Source organism: Anopheles nili, chromosome 3 (genome assembly GCF_943737925.1).
Source record: "Anopheles nili chromosome 3, idAnoNiliSN_F5_01, whole genome shotgun sequence".
Taxonomy (NCBI): domain Eukaryota; kingdom Metazoa; phylum Arthropoda; class Insecta; order Diptera; family Culicidae; genus Anopheles; species Anopheles nili.
The window spans coordinates 25844338-25856177 of NC_071292.1; positions in this window are offsets into that span (position 1 = coordinate 25844338).

Consider the following 11840-nt stretch of genomic DNA (forward strand, 5'->3'; position numbering starts at 1 on the left):
GCTTTATCTCTTTCGATGTATCAATCATACGCATACACGCGTAAGCACATCAGGTGACATTTTCTTATCCTTAGCTTCCGGTGGTGCCACGTTGCATTTTTCCGCTTGCGGATCTCACGAGAGAGAATTTACCAGATGCGCTCAGAAACGCTCGCAGGAGTGATCGTGGAAAGGATGAACGCGTGGTTTCGCACTGGCTACACGTGGTTTGCGTCTCCACCAATGGCTAAGTGATTGCATAGGGCGCACGGTAGTACTGACACTGTCTGCGTACATTAACCGTGGCGCCATTAGGAGGAAATTGGAAAACGGCCGGAGGTTGGTAGCGTCATTGATCTCATTTCTTGTTCGACCAATTACGAGGCAACGAGTGTCCTCATGCGTTCAAACGGGAACAAACCGTAGGCTATCGGCGGTATTGCGTGGGTTTGTGCAGCGTAAATAACCGTCGGAATGTCTCTTCACCGGGGAATGGGCAAGACGCTCAGAGAATACTTTTGAAGCTGGGTCTCTCGGGCAGCTCACTCATTATACAAACACGTACAACCTTTCTGGAAGGGTTCTAGTTTCGACCTCCACAAATTCACTCGCTGAGACCGCGGATATGCATCTTCACACGCATACACACATTCAATCAAAAATCATTCGCTAGTAGCATACATAAAATTGCACTTTTCGTTTCACTTGATTGCACTGTTTTAAGTACTTCCGGATACTGCAGGAGAAAGATGAAAAAAATGTAGATTAGAAATGGTATTATTGTAAATATTAGTAAATATTAGTAAATATAAATATACTGTGATAAAAAAGTAGTTTCCCTGATGCATTTCCCAAAATTTTACTTGTATAACATATTGCGCACACAGCAATAAAAGGCTACATCATGCGGTTTTGATCTACGAATAGGGCTGCACAATCGTCTTTACTTGATCGTACGACAAAGGATTGCACACCTACATACAGATTAATTCTCCATATGCAATTATACATGCTTTCATATTCACTCTCTTTTTCTCTCCCTATGCACTGTGCTAAAACATACGCAAACAAACAAAATTACATCAGGTGATATATTTTGTTTCCTAGCATGGAAGTGTTTCCCGTTTGGTGATTGGATGCCAGATGATACGAGAGAATTTTGCAGACTCGCTGCCTTGCCCTTAACCACAAAACGGAAACATGAGGTGGCTTCATTCGAAGATGGCGGACACTGCAGCTGCTCAGTTTTAATGTCTGCGAAAATGTTGGAAATGGTATTATTCAAGTATTCTTCGAAACAACCCTATTAGCTGAGGATGATCCTGTGCTCGTTCGACGGGTTTTTACTTATAAACCGTGGCATACCACGGTCATGGAAGTCATTTTGTTTCGTGTCTCATGACACGTTATTTTCACAATCAAAATTCTGCCCATTTATATAGCACAGATGGGTGCTTCTTTTCCGAGAAGGGTCAAATTTATTGGCTTCTCAGTCGTGTGTCAAGAGGCACATTGCTTGAAGACGTGTAACCATCATATCGATAGGGCTTGTTCTATACTCTGCTTTTAAAAATCACTGAAGATTCCTCTCACGATTGGCCCATTGCCTTCGACAGACATTGTGAAAATTGTGTTGTCGCTCAAAAGCTATACTTCGAGTGCTGTTGAAATGTCCGTTACCATATCAACAAGCTTCATCTGACTCATATTGAGCTATACGTTGAACTAGGCTAGATACTTCAGAGTCTAATCGACTTACGTACGTCAATGATATCCAAAAGAATCTTTTCTATTTGCTGATCGTCGGGTATAACATAGTCGATAGATTAGCAAATAGTGCTGCGTTGAAAAGTTGACAACTTGGAAGAAAACCTAAATTATATGCTGTTTACAACTAACATTTCCCTGTAATAATTCTCGGACTTTGCTCTTTAATAATTCTCATAATAAATTCTCGACATGGACATACTTTCGTTGATCAGCAGTCTTTCCGATCTCCAATGAATTTCCTCCTTATTTGACGGCAATCAGGGAAGAAATAAGAGACCTACAGAACGATGAGCCGTAATACCAATCATACATTCGAACTCGTGTTTGGTATGATTGGATCTGTTCGGTAGGGCGATTTGGTTACCCCTTGATGCCTTTATATGTGATAAACCTGCTGGTACAAATATGTTGAGCGTATCTATCCTTACACCAAAATTGCTCACCATAGTTTATTGTTTTTCCTGACCTATATAATGAGTTCGTCGTTACGAACTCGTTGAGAAGTTGAATTGAGCTCACTAGCCACTTTACATCACACATGCACACATTGAGTTCTTCTGGATGTTGGAACATGTGAAATCTTCAGTCAAATAATTGAAGTACAACAATAGTGATTTAGTGTAAACTATACAACCACGAAAAACTACATTAGCTTTAGAATCGTTTAACAAAAACGGGTCCAATATTTACTTATATGCTCGCACAGCTTCCAATCGAGAAAACAAATTTTAAGTCGCGTATCCAACCATGTTGCACGGTCAATGTAAGCATACGGTGGGTAGCCTCCATCCATTTATGCTCGGGTGCAAACTCAACGAGCAGGACTACTTCGGTCAAAGGTCTGCGCGCGGCTCCATTCTACCACAACAGCAGGAAACGGCGGAAGAACTGGTCATGCGTTCTCTTTCTTTCACCCCTCGTAACAACGGGAAACGGATGGTAAATTGAATTAACCAGTCCCGAAATAGCTCCAGACGGGGACCCAACTCGAAATGACCTTGACATTGAGGAAGTCTGGATGGATGGATGTTTAATTAGCCGCTAGGCTATGCGTGTGGTGCGCGAGGGGTGCTTCTTTCGGTTTCGTAATGATCGCCTTCCTTTCCGATACAACATACAAAAGCGAAGCCGGGACTTCTGCTTCTCCTGCTGAGCACGGATGGGCGATCGTTTTCGAGCAAACGCGTGCTGATGTTGGCGTATGCGCAAACGCACAACCAATCACTGTCGAGAGATCAACACGTACGACTATGTTAATACAGATTCTCGAGCGTGTGGAAAGAAGCAGGGAGAGGAGGCTGGAGAGAATAATCCCTTTAAAAATTCGATCAGAAGCGCGAAACATTTGAATGGAAAGCTGAAAGAAAATCTTTGGATCATGGTAGCAAAAACAGCATGATGGTGCTGCTGGGAGCAATCAGATATTTTTCGTGTTATTTCATTGACAGTGAATCGTTCAAAACTCACAAGGAAATGTCCTAATGGATTCGATAATAGCTTAAACATATATAATTATTTGAAGCTGTTCCGATAGCACTTGATATGTTAAGCACCGATCAATAAACATACTTTTTGGACAGCAATTATCTTACCACTCAATATTATATTATATTACGACAATTTTCCGTAAGGTATACAATAGCTCTTAAGTAGGAAGATACTTTTCCAACAGATTATTATTTGACCAAGCAACTAATTTTGCTATAGAACACTTTTGCATTGATCTGATATGATTTTCTTTTTTTTAATAGTTCTTTTCCTATAATTCATTCCAAACAACAAACATACTAACGCGATTTTTTGTTATATTTTCTGCTCCTTTAGCTGTTGGCAGTCACGTCATTTGCGACCAGCAATAAGCATGCTGGCAGGATAGAGATTTTCCATTTGATCATTGCAGAACGTGACGTTTTCCCGAGCAAGCAACAGTAAAAATGCAGTTAAAACACATTAGAGGCCATTATCGATCAAAACGAGCGTTCGCCACGAGCTGCCGGAACCCATGAATGAATTGGTAACATAAGTCGAGACGATAAAATCGTTTATAACCTCAACGGATATCTGCCACACTGGAGCATTACTCAACCACCCGCTTGTCAGTGGCGCCTCGAACGACACACCAAATAAACCGCACCGCAAGCTAACCAAACACGCAGGATGACACCATACGCGACATTTGCATTTGCATACGACCGTTGGAACGGCACACCATGCGCACGACTTGGCTTTGCTGCTCCCACAAAACCCTCCTAGGCGTCCCCACCAACCTGCGCCCCGGGAACGAGAACCCTTTCGAGGGGCAAAATGACGGTGACGAAGAAACCGCGTGGAAGTAGTGCATACGAGCAAACTCCGTCATGCGCACGCGAGCAGACACACGGTTCCCGGTTTGCGATCAGCTGGCATGATTAATGTTTTTTTGTTTGTTTGTAAGCGCGCGACGATCCACACGTTTCCCGCATGCTTTGCGCGAGTTAACGAAACTGCTCATGAATGACGTCGCGATTAGCAAATACTCGAAGAGCGATCGGCCGGGATATGGCTGGTCAGTAAAAACTGCGGGAAGCTGAACAGTACAACCGGCTTTGAATTGGACTATTTGCTGAGAGCAATATGAGTTTGTGTCGCGTTTCCTATTAATTAATAAATATTAATATGATTGAAAAGTATGCTAAATCAAATAGCAATTGATTTGCATGGTATATGGTGGGTAGCTCATAGATTACCTCCCCCATTTGCAATGAGTAGATTAGTTATTTGCGAGGAGTTCAAAAGTCGAAGCTGAGTCAAACCGCAGTTCCAACTCCTTGAGTAAGTAATACAGATTAGATTAACATAAATAATAGATCTGTTATTAATTGTAGAGGAAGTAAGAAATTGAAACAGAGAGTGAGAAAGAGATAATTAAAACGAAACAGAAGAGTGTGGGGTGGAATAGTGGTAAGAAATCAGCCAGGGACGAATAAATTTGCTGATAACTGTGATTTAGTTGTGTATAGCAGATTAAGATATGAGAGAAGAAGTGACATACAAGCATAGCATGGTGTGGAGAGCAGTGCAGAAACATGAAAAATAGCAAGGTTATTGAAAAGTGTATCGTCCTTAGAGAATATAAACCTAAGAAATCTAAGGGTATAGGAAATTACGAGCAAATAGCAAAGCATCATTGGGTTACATCAAAATGACGAGGACTGATAAAAAATTAAAGAGCTAAATAGCCTAAGCTAGAAATATATAAATTAAGATCGAGGGAGGAAGAATTTGATAAACGGGCATAACAGATACATGTTTTTGATAATGTTTTTTTCGCATTGCATGTTGTTCTGCAAAGTAATGATCACATAATCATAATGTAAAGTAATGATCAAAAAAGAATTTTCCCCAATGCAACAATGCCCCGATGGAAAGCTGTTAAATCACCTTATAGTCTATAAATGTTGTTTAGAGTATACTGGATTTACTAAGATGGATTTTTTAGCAGTCGAGAATTCGGCAAATTTAAATCAGAATTAAACGCAAGAAAAGTACAGCAAAGGCAACACACGCATAGCAACATAGATACAGGTACAAAAATTGGTTTAGCTCATAATCTCCATTTATTGCGACAAACGACAGGAGAGCAATTCGTAAAAGAAACAGAATGTAATGTTAGCATATTCCAAAGGCAATTCTTACACGAGCGAGCCAGATTCCAATGCCCTTCAAACATCGTTCAAGCAAATAAAGAAGGAAAGTGACCAAGCAGGAGAGCAGAGAACACACTTTGCCGGCTAAGCATCTGAAGCAAGTGGGAAATACACACAGTCAATGGGACCGGAGCGGCAGCAGCATCAGCAGAAAGGGTGGGAGGCACGCTGAAGTGGCAGTTAAAACAACGAACAACCTGAAGATCGAGACGATCTCGAACGCGCCATGCCACACAACCCGGAGGAGACCCTTCATCTTTCGTGGGTCGTAGGCAAAAAGGATCGAGTCAAAATAAGGAACAACAAAAAGAAAGAAAGGGAACCCACCCTACACCAAATGCAACGAGAGTTTTATTGAATGAGTGAAAGGCGAGAAAAAGGGTGAGAGATGATGAGAACAGTTTTACGATTCTTACGCTTTCGGCATCTTTTCGAGAGACCATTTTCGTTCTATGCCCTTTCGCTAGGGGCTTAGCCTTGGCTGCAGGGATTTAATACGGCGGTTGTGTGGCTTTCCTGTGAGGTCTCCTTTTTGTGAACGCAGGATGTTGGATCTATTTTTTTTTCTTTTCCCCAAGTGCCGGCACTTGCAGCCAAGTCACCGAGTGAAACAACCGCACAGGATGTAAAGGTAGGGTTACGAAGGCAAACGAGGTATGGCGCTCTTCTTCTTCTCTGTATCCTTTCTCGTCTGTTGGTGTGTTGTGGTAAATCATTAGCCATTTCGGGGTGTTTAGAGACTAGCCAACACCGCCAACCGGGAAAGGTGAGATACAAACTTCAAGGTTTTTATGGTACTTCCTTGTGTCAAGGATTTCTAGAGACTGTCCAGTCTGAAGGACAAAGAAATGTCTTGCCGTAACAAGAGGAAAAGGCTTGGTTTGCATACTCTAAATATTCTTGAGCATGATGTAAACACCTACCGAGTGTGATGTGTAGCATAAAAGCATAAGTATTAAATGTCAACTTACAGCGTGATTTACACACTGCCGCTTACAAATGCGAACAATTCGCAACATCATCACCAACGACAGATGATTAAGCATCGGTTGGAATCGATTTTTGAAGGGTTTCCCTTTCCCGTTGGCCAACGCAAGTGACAAAACGTGAAAGCGCACTACTTCAACACCGCCGCCAATGCTTTCTTCCATCGTTTTCCCAACCGTGGGGGCTATTACCGGAGAAGCACTTAATCGTTTACGGGACCCGGGCCATCTGAGATGGACCGATGCGCGCGCTGATTTATGAGTCCTTCAGCCACCCCCAAGAGACGACGAAACGACCCACTCCGGGTCTCGGTTTGACACTTTGCGCGACCTGACCCCGGCTGTGTTTAGCCACTTTGCAATGCCACATACACATACACCCACACACGCGCGTTGGTCGTGTTCGCTCTGCGATCTGCCAAACACATGGAAAACGCCAAAAACAAACACGCTCGATGCCATCTCGCGTGCCGCAAGGCGCAAATACGCGCATGCTTCAGCGTCGAATTGTTTCGACAGCACCCGCGCACCGGCCTCCAGCTGGCAGCTTTTGCCTACTCATTACAGTTGAGGTTATGAGAAGGTGGCGATGGGGGATGGCCACCGTGGGAGGGGAGTGGGGAATCGCCGCGTCGTTACTAACAGCGTGCGCTTTTTTTTTGGTGGCCCTCGCGATGGCAGGCCCCATCCTGCGGCACGCAAGGGAGCTGGCATACTCACACACACTCAGGCACACACAGTGAAGCATGGAACCAGCTGGTCGTCCGTTTAACGGTTAGTGAGAGCTCTTTGTTTCGAAATCGACTACTACTTTCGCACCGTAGTAACCGCCGCTCCGTGCTTTTCTCGGGGGCACGCTTGCTTTCCTTTTCTTTCGCCCCCTCGCTCGCACTCTCTCATTTCGCCTGTCACACACGCACGCTATTTTCTCCTTCATTACTACTGCGATTCGGTGGTGGTGGTCCAGAAAACATTCTAACTGCGCTTCGTATTCGCTCTCTCGCCACGAGATCCATTTTCGAGCGAAAAGCCGGCAAAATATATGTGTATTGCTTGCATTCATTGCCGTTCATCGGCGTTTAGTGGGCACGATGAAGCCAAAGCAAGGGGAGGAACACGGGAAGGGACCATTTAGGGCACGGATGGGGGAAGGGGGAACGAATTTTCTCCTCCCATTTGGTCACTGACTTTCCGCTTCACAAGCTACACATAGACCCGCGGCGCGCAGGGCACATGCTCGCGAACGAAACGGAAGCGAGTGGGAAAGGAGAAAGAGAGAGCGAGTGAGTGAGAGAGAGAGAGAGAGAAAAGGGTGCCGCCACCAAGGGGAGGCAATATTTTGGCAAACGTCAAAACTGGAGAAAATGTTACTGTGAGGGCAAACAAAGAGACCAAACGGTAGGCGGAAAACCACCGATTCTCGCGGGGAAGTGTTCAGCGTTATCATATCCTTGATGCTGTTTCTGAATTGTTAGAATTCGTATAAAACAAAAATTGACACAATTTGCACATCTAACAATCATCAATTGTTCGGGTTGTTCGAAAGAGCCAGCTTTTTAAAAGCTTATCATTTTCCGACATTCTTGCTCGCAGTATCGATGCGAAGATTATGGGGTACGGAGCGCATCAGCGCGAAATTCAACGCTGGTCGACCCATGGTGGAAGAGGGGAAGGGGGAGAAAGAGAGAGGCGAAGAGCACTACGAGTGGCTTTCACTTTTTTCTTGCCATGCAGATTGTTGAACTCTTCGATCCGCGCGTTGCACATCGCACCGTCATGACGTCGTCGTCGTTGTCGTCGGTTTGTGTTATCCGCTCTTTTTGTGTAATCACAAACGTTTACCGGCTTTGGGGTTTTGATAAAACAGCTTACATTTACATATTTTGCACTTCTTTTTCCCCCTATCAATTAAGTGTCACAAAACAAGAGACGCTCACACAGCAATGTATTGAACGTTCATGCGTTCCGGCAGGAAAACAAAAAGGAAAGGCAACATCTACTCTCCGGATAGAAGACGCTATGGTGGTTCACAGGGAACAGGAGGGGGAGGATAGTAACAAAAAGGGACACATTTTATTTTCACCTACCGTTGTTTACCACCGTATCATTTTGTTCGGGAAGCAGTCGATTGGACGAATGTCGTTTACACTGCCGGTTCCGTTGGTCGGCTTGCTGCGGGATGGATCGACGCTGCCGACTGAGGGGGGACACTGTGCTATGCTAAACGAAGAAGAAAGAAGAAAACAAGAAAACGAACACACGAAATAACAATTTGGTCAATTCCGGGCACACCACTCGCACTAGAAGGCAACCGATTTCGAACGCCACTAGTTCCACTTCTTGTTCCTTTCCATTGCACAGTCGCGCGTCCCTGCCGATTGGTGCCCTTTGCGAACATAAAAAAGGGCTAAGCGTGCCAACCTTGGGAACAAGTCGTGTTCTTTCACTTCGATAGCCCCAGCGGGGGGATAGGTTCACTTTTAACACTAACTGTCACAATGTCCATTGCGTATTGTTTGCGGCACACATATCTGCCACTCTACGGCGGAGCGCGATGAAACCCCGACTGCTTAGATGGAGCCTTTTGATGTCAGGCAGGCGCTGGGCATCACGCTCGAATTTCAGTGAAACCGCAACAGTGTAGAAACGCAATTTCTTCATCGTACGCACGTCATCTTCGAACTTCGCCGGAGCGATGCTTTTCGGGGGGACTTAACACAAGCAGTCTTTAACGCTACGAAATGAATTCCCTCAACTCAATTGGAGCTTTAAGCATCGCCACGAATTGCTTGGGATACGAAAAACGAGCATTGTTCTCTTCGAAGGGTAAAGGATGCACGATGAAATTGTCCGTAAGAAATCAATCGCACGAGGGGTCGTAAAACCGGGGGTGAAGGTTGTGAAAAGAAAAGAGCTGCTGATTTAAGGATGCTGTGATTTCGCTAGCAAACTCGTGTCGCTACGCACCGGTTTGGCGTATGAAAAGCAACCGCTAGGAGCAGCTGCGACAAGGAAATCACAGAAACGCATTGCGCACACCGAATGATAATTTACCCTTGACCATTAAGCAATAGTTAAACTACAGCAGCAACAGCAAGCGGCCAACAGTAGCAGCGGGGAACTAACCAACACACGCAGGGGTATCGCGAGCTGTCACAGTTTCTTTTCTCACAAGGCAACCACGCACTACGGGGCCGAAGCAGGGAATTAAAAATCACACCTAGAACATCTCGTTTGACGATAGAGCGCTAGACGCAAGAGTAAAGCATTTGCTGGCTTGTACGGCGTCGTTGTCGCTAAGGCGGCGCGCGATGGAAATAGTTAATTGGCCGAGATGTCGGATTACGGGTCCAATTACGGTACGGCGATGAAGCACGGAGAAGCACGATGATGCAGATCGGACCCGCGGCGCAATGGTTCTGGCAACACGGTAGGCGGAAGTCAGAACTCTGATAGGTGCGACACTAGGGCGCTAGCTGTTCACGCGGTCCCGTACTGTGTTCGGCGTGCAGGGCTTACGATTATTGGAAAATTTCGAACCCGATTCGTCGCGGCAGGAGAGCTTCGCGTGCTGATTCGCTGGCTTTTTCCTCTTTTTCACACAAAAAAGTCTGGCTGTTCGCTTTTGACAACTTGCGTTTGACAATTGCGAGTCGTTTGACAGCAAAGTGGAACGTCAAGCAGGCAGTAGGCTAGGGCCGTATTACACGAGACCACAGAATTTAGTTATTTTTCCAAATGGGCACTAACATTAATATTGTTGTTACCTGTGTCGTCTTGCAGTCATTATTTAAAAATAATTATGTAATTAAAATGTTTAAAATTGATTTAGTCGTGATATTTTTGAAGCCTTCACCAAGCGTTTAGCTATGTTATGTAAACACAACGAAACGGTACGTCTTTTAAATAAACCGTTGAACTAAATCATCCATATTAGTAGAACAGGAAAAAGTTATTTAATATTAAATGCAAACCTACATTACAGCGAATATCTTCAAAAATAGAGTTATTCCCTACTCCAATAGCAGCTGAAGTGCTGTGGTTCTGTAAGCAATAGTTTTGTATAAGGGACGCTTTATTTCATGATATATTGAAGTACAGTTTTCATATTACAAACATCGAAACAACTGAAATGGATCATCAATAGATATATATTAGGATTCATGTTTTGCAGATTTTCTTTCCATGTGGCTGTGTATTTGTGTAGGTAAAGTTTTCTGACTTGCAGTGTTGTTGCACATGATACAACTATCGGCTACGTTACACTGAATAATAATGGTGTTATTCTTTGAACTTCCATCAGACAACATTAATTTTGGGAACATTCAGACATTCAAAATGTAGGATTTAATATTTTTCTTCCGTTGTGAATCTGGCTTAACCTACGCACACGTATGTAGATGAGTGTGTATCCATAAGAACTGTTCTTCCTACGTGTCCTGGCGGGTGTATGGTAGGATTTTTATTTTATTGAATAAATAACAGCATTCCTCTCGACTGGATAATTTAATTGTATCATTCGTTTTCCTGTAAACTCGGTACTATCACTACCTCCCCATTCCGTGCCACCGTGCCACGCAGCTTAATGCTCTTCCTTAGGAAAAGCTTCAACAAAGGGTTTGAAAAACATTACACTGCCATTGACTGCCCCACGTGGACGGGGATCTGGCGGGTGAAACAGGGAACAATAGTTTTGCAAACAAAAACCTAGCCGATAAAAAATTCCCTCAAGCACATATGTTTCTCTTACTCTTTTAAAACGAGAGCACAATAACAATGTACGAAGGTGTACGGACGACATCACAAATAACAGAGCCGCACGGAAGCGCCCCAATAACGCGCCATTTCCGCACGGAAAGCCCGCTTCCAGAAACGAAATCGTCTTCGAAGCCCGCGGACAGCTGCTAAAACAGTCAACCACAACATCGAGTTAGTCTAGGTTTCGTAACGTTATCTCAAAAAAGTAGTAGGAATTATTATCAACCGTTTAGTTTAAAGAGAGGAAACAACGGAACGATTAACGAGGTTCTTCTTGTTTTCGTGCGCAAACGTGCCGTGCTTACGTTCACGTTGTAGGTTTTATATAATTTGTATATAGGTAAGAATTACAGTAACGTGGAAGAGTTAGATATGGAACAACAATGGTCGCACCGGGTACGTTCCGGAATTTGTAGTGTAGTCAAAGACCAACTGGATTTAAAATGAGATATAATTCTAGACTGGGAGCCTGTAGAGATAGGCGCATTTGAGCAAGTTAATGCTGCGTTTTAACTTTTCCTCACTTATAAGCACACACACACAGACATGTTACGCTGGTTTGTTGGTTAAGACTTTATAAGTTGTACTCGTTTGTTTGCCTTGATTTAGTGCGCTATATTGAACCCTACTGGTGTTATAGGATAGGCCTAAGAATGCCCTA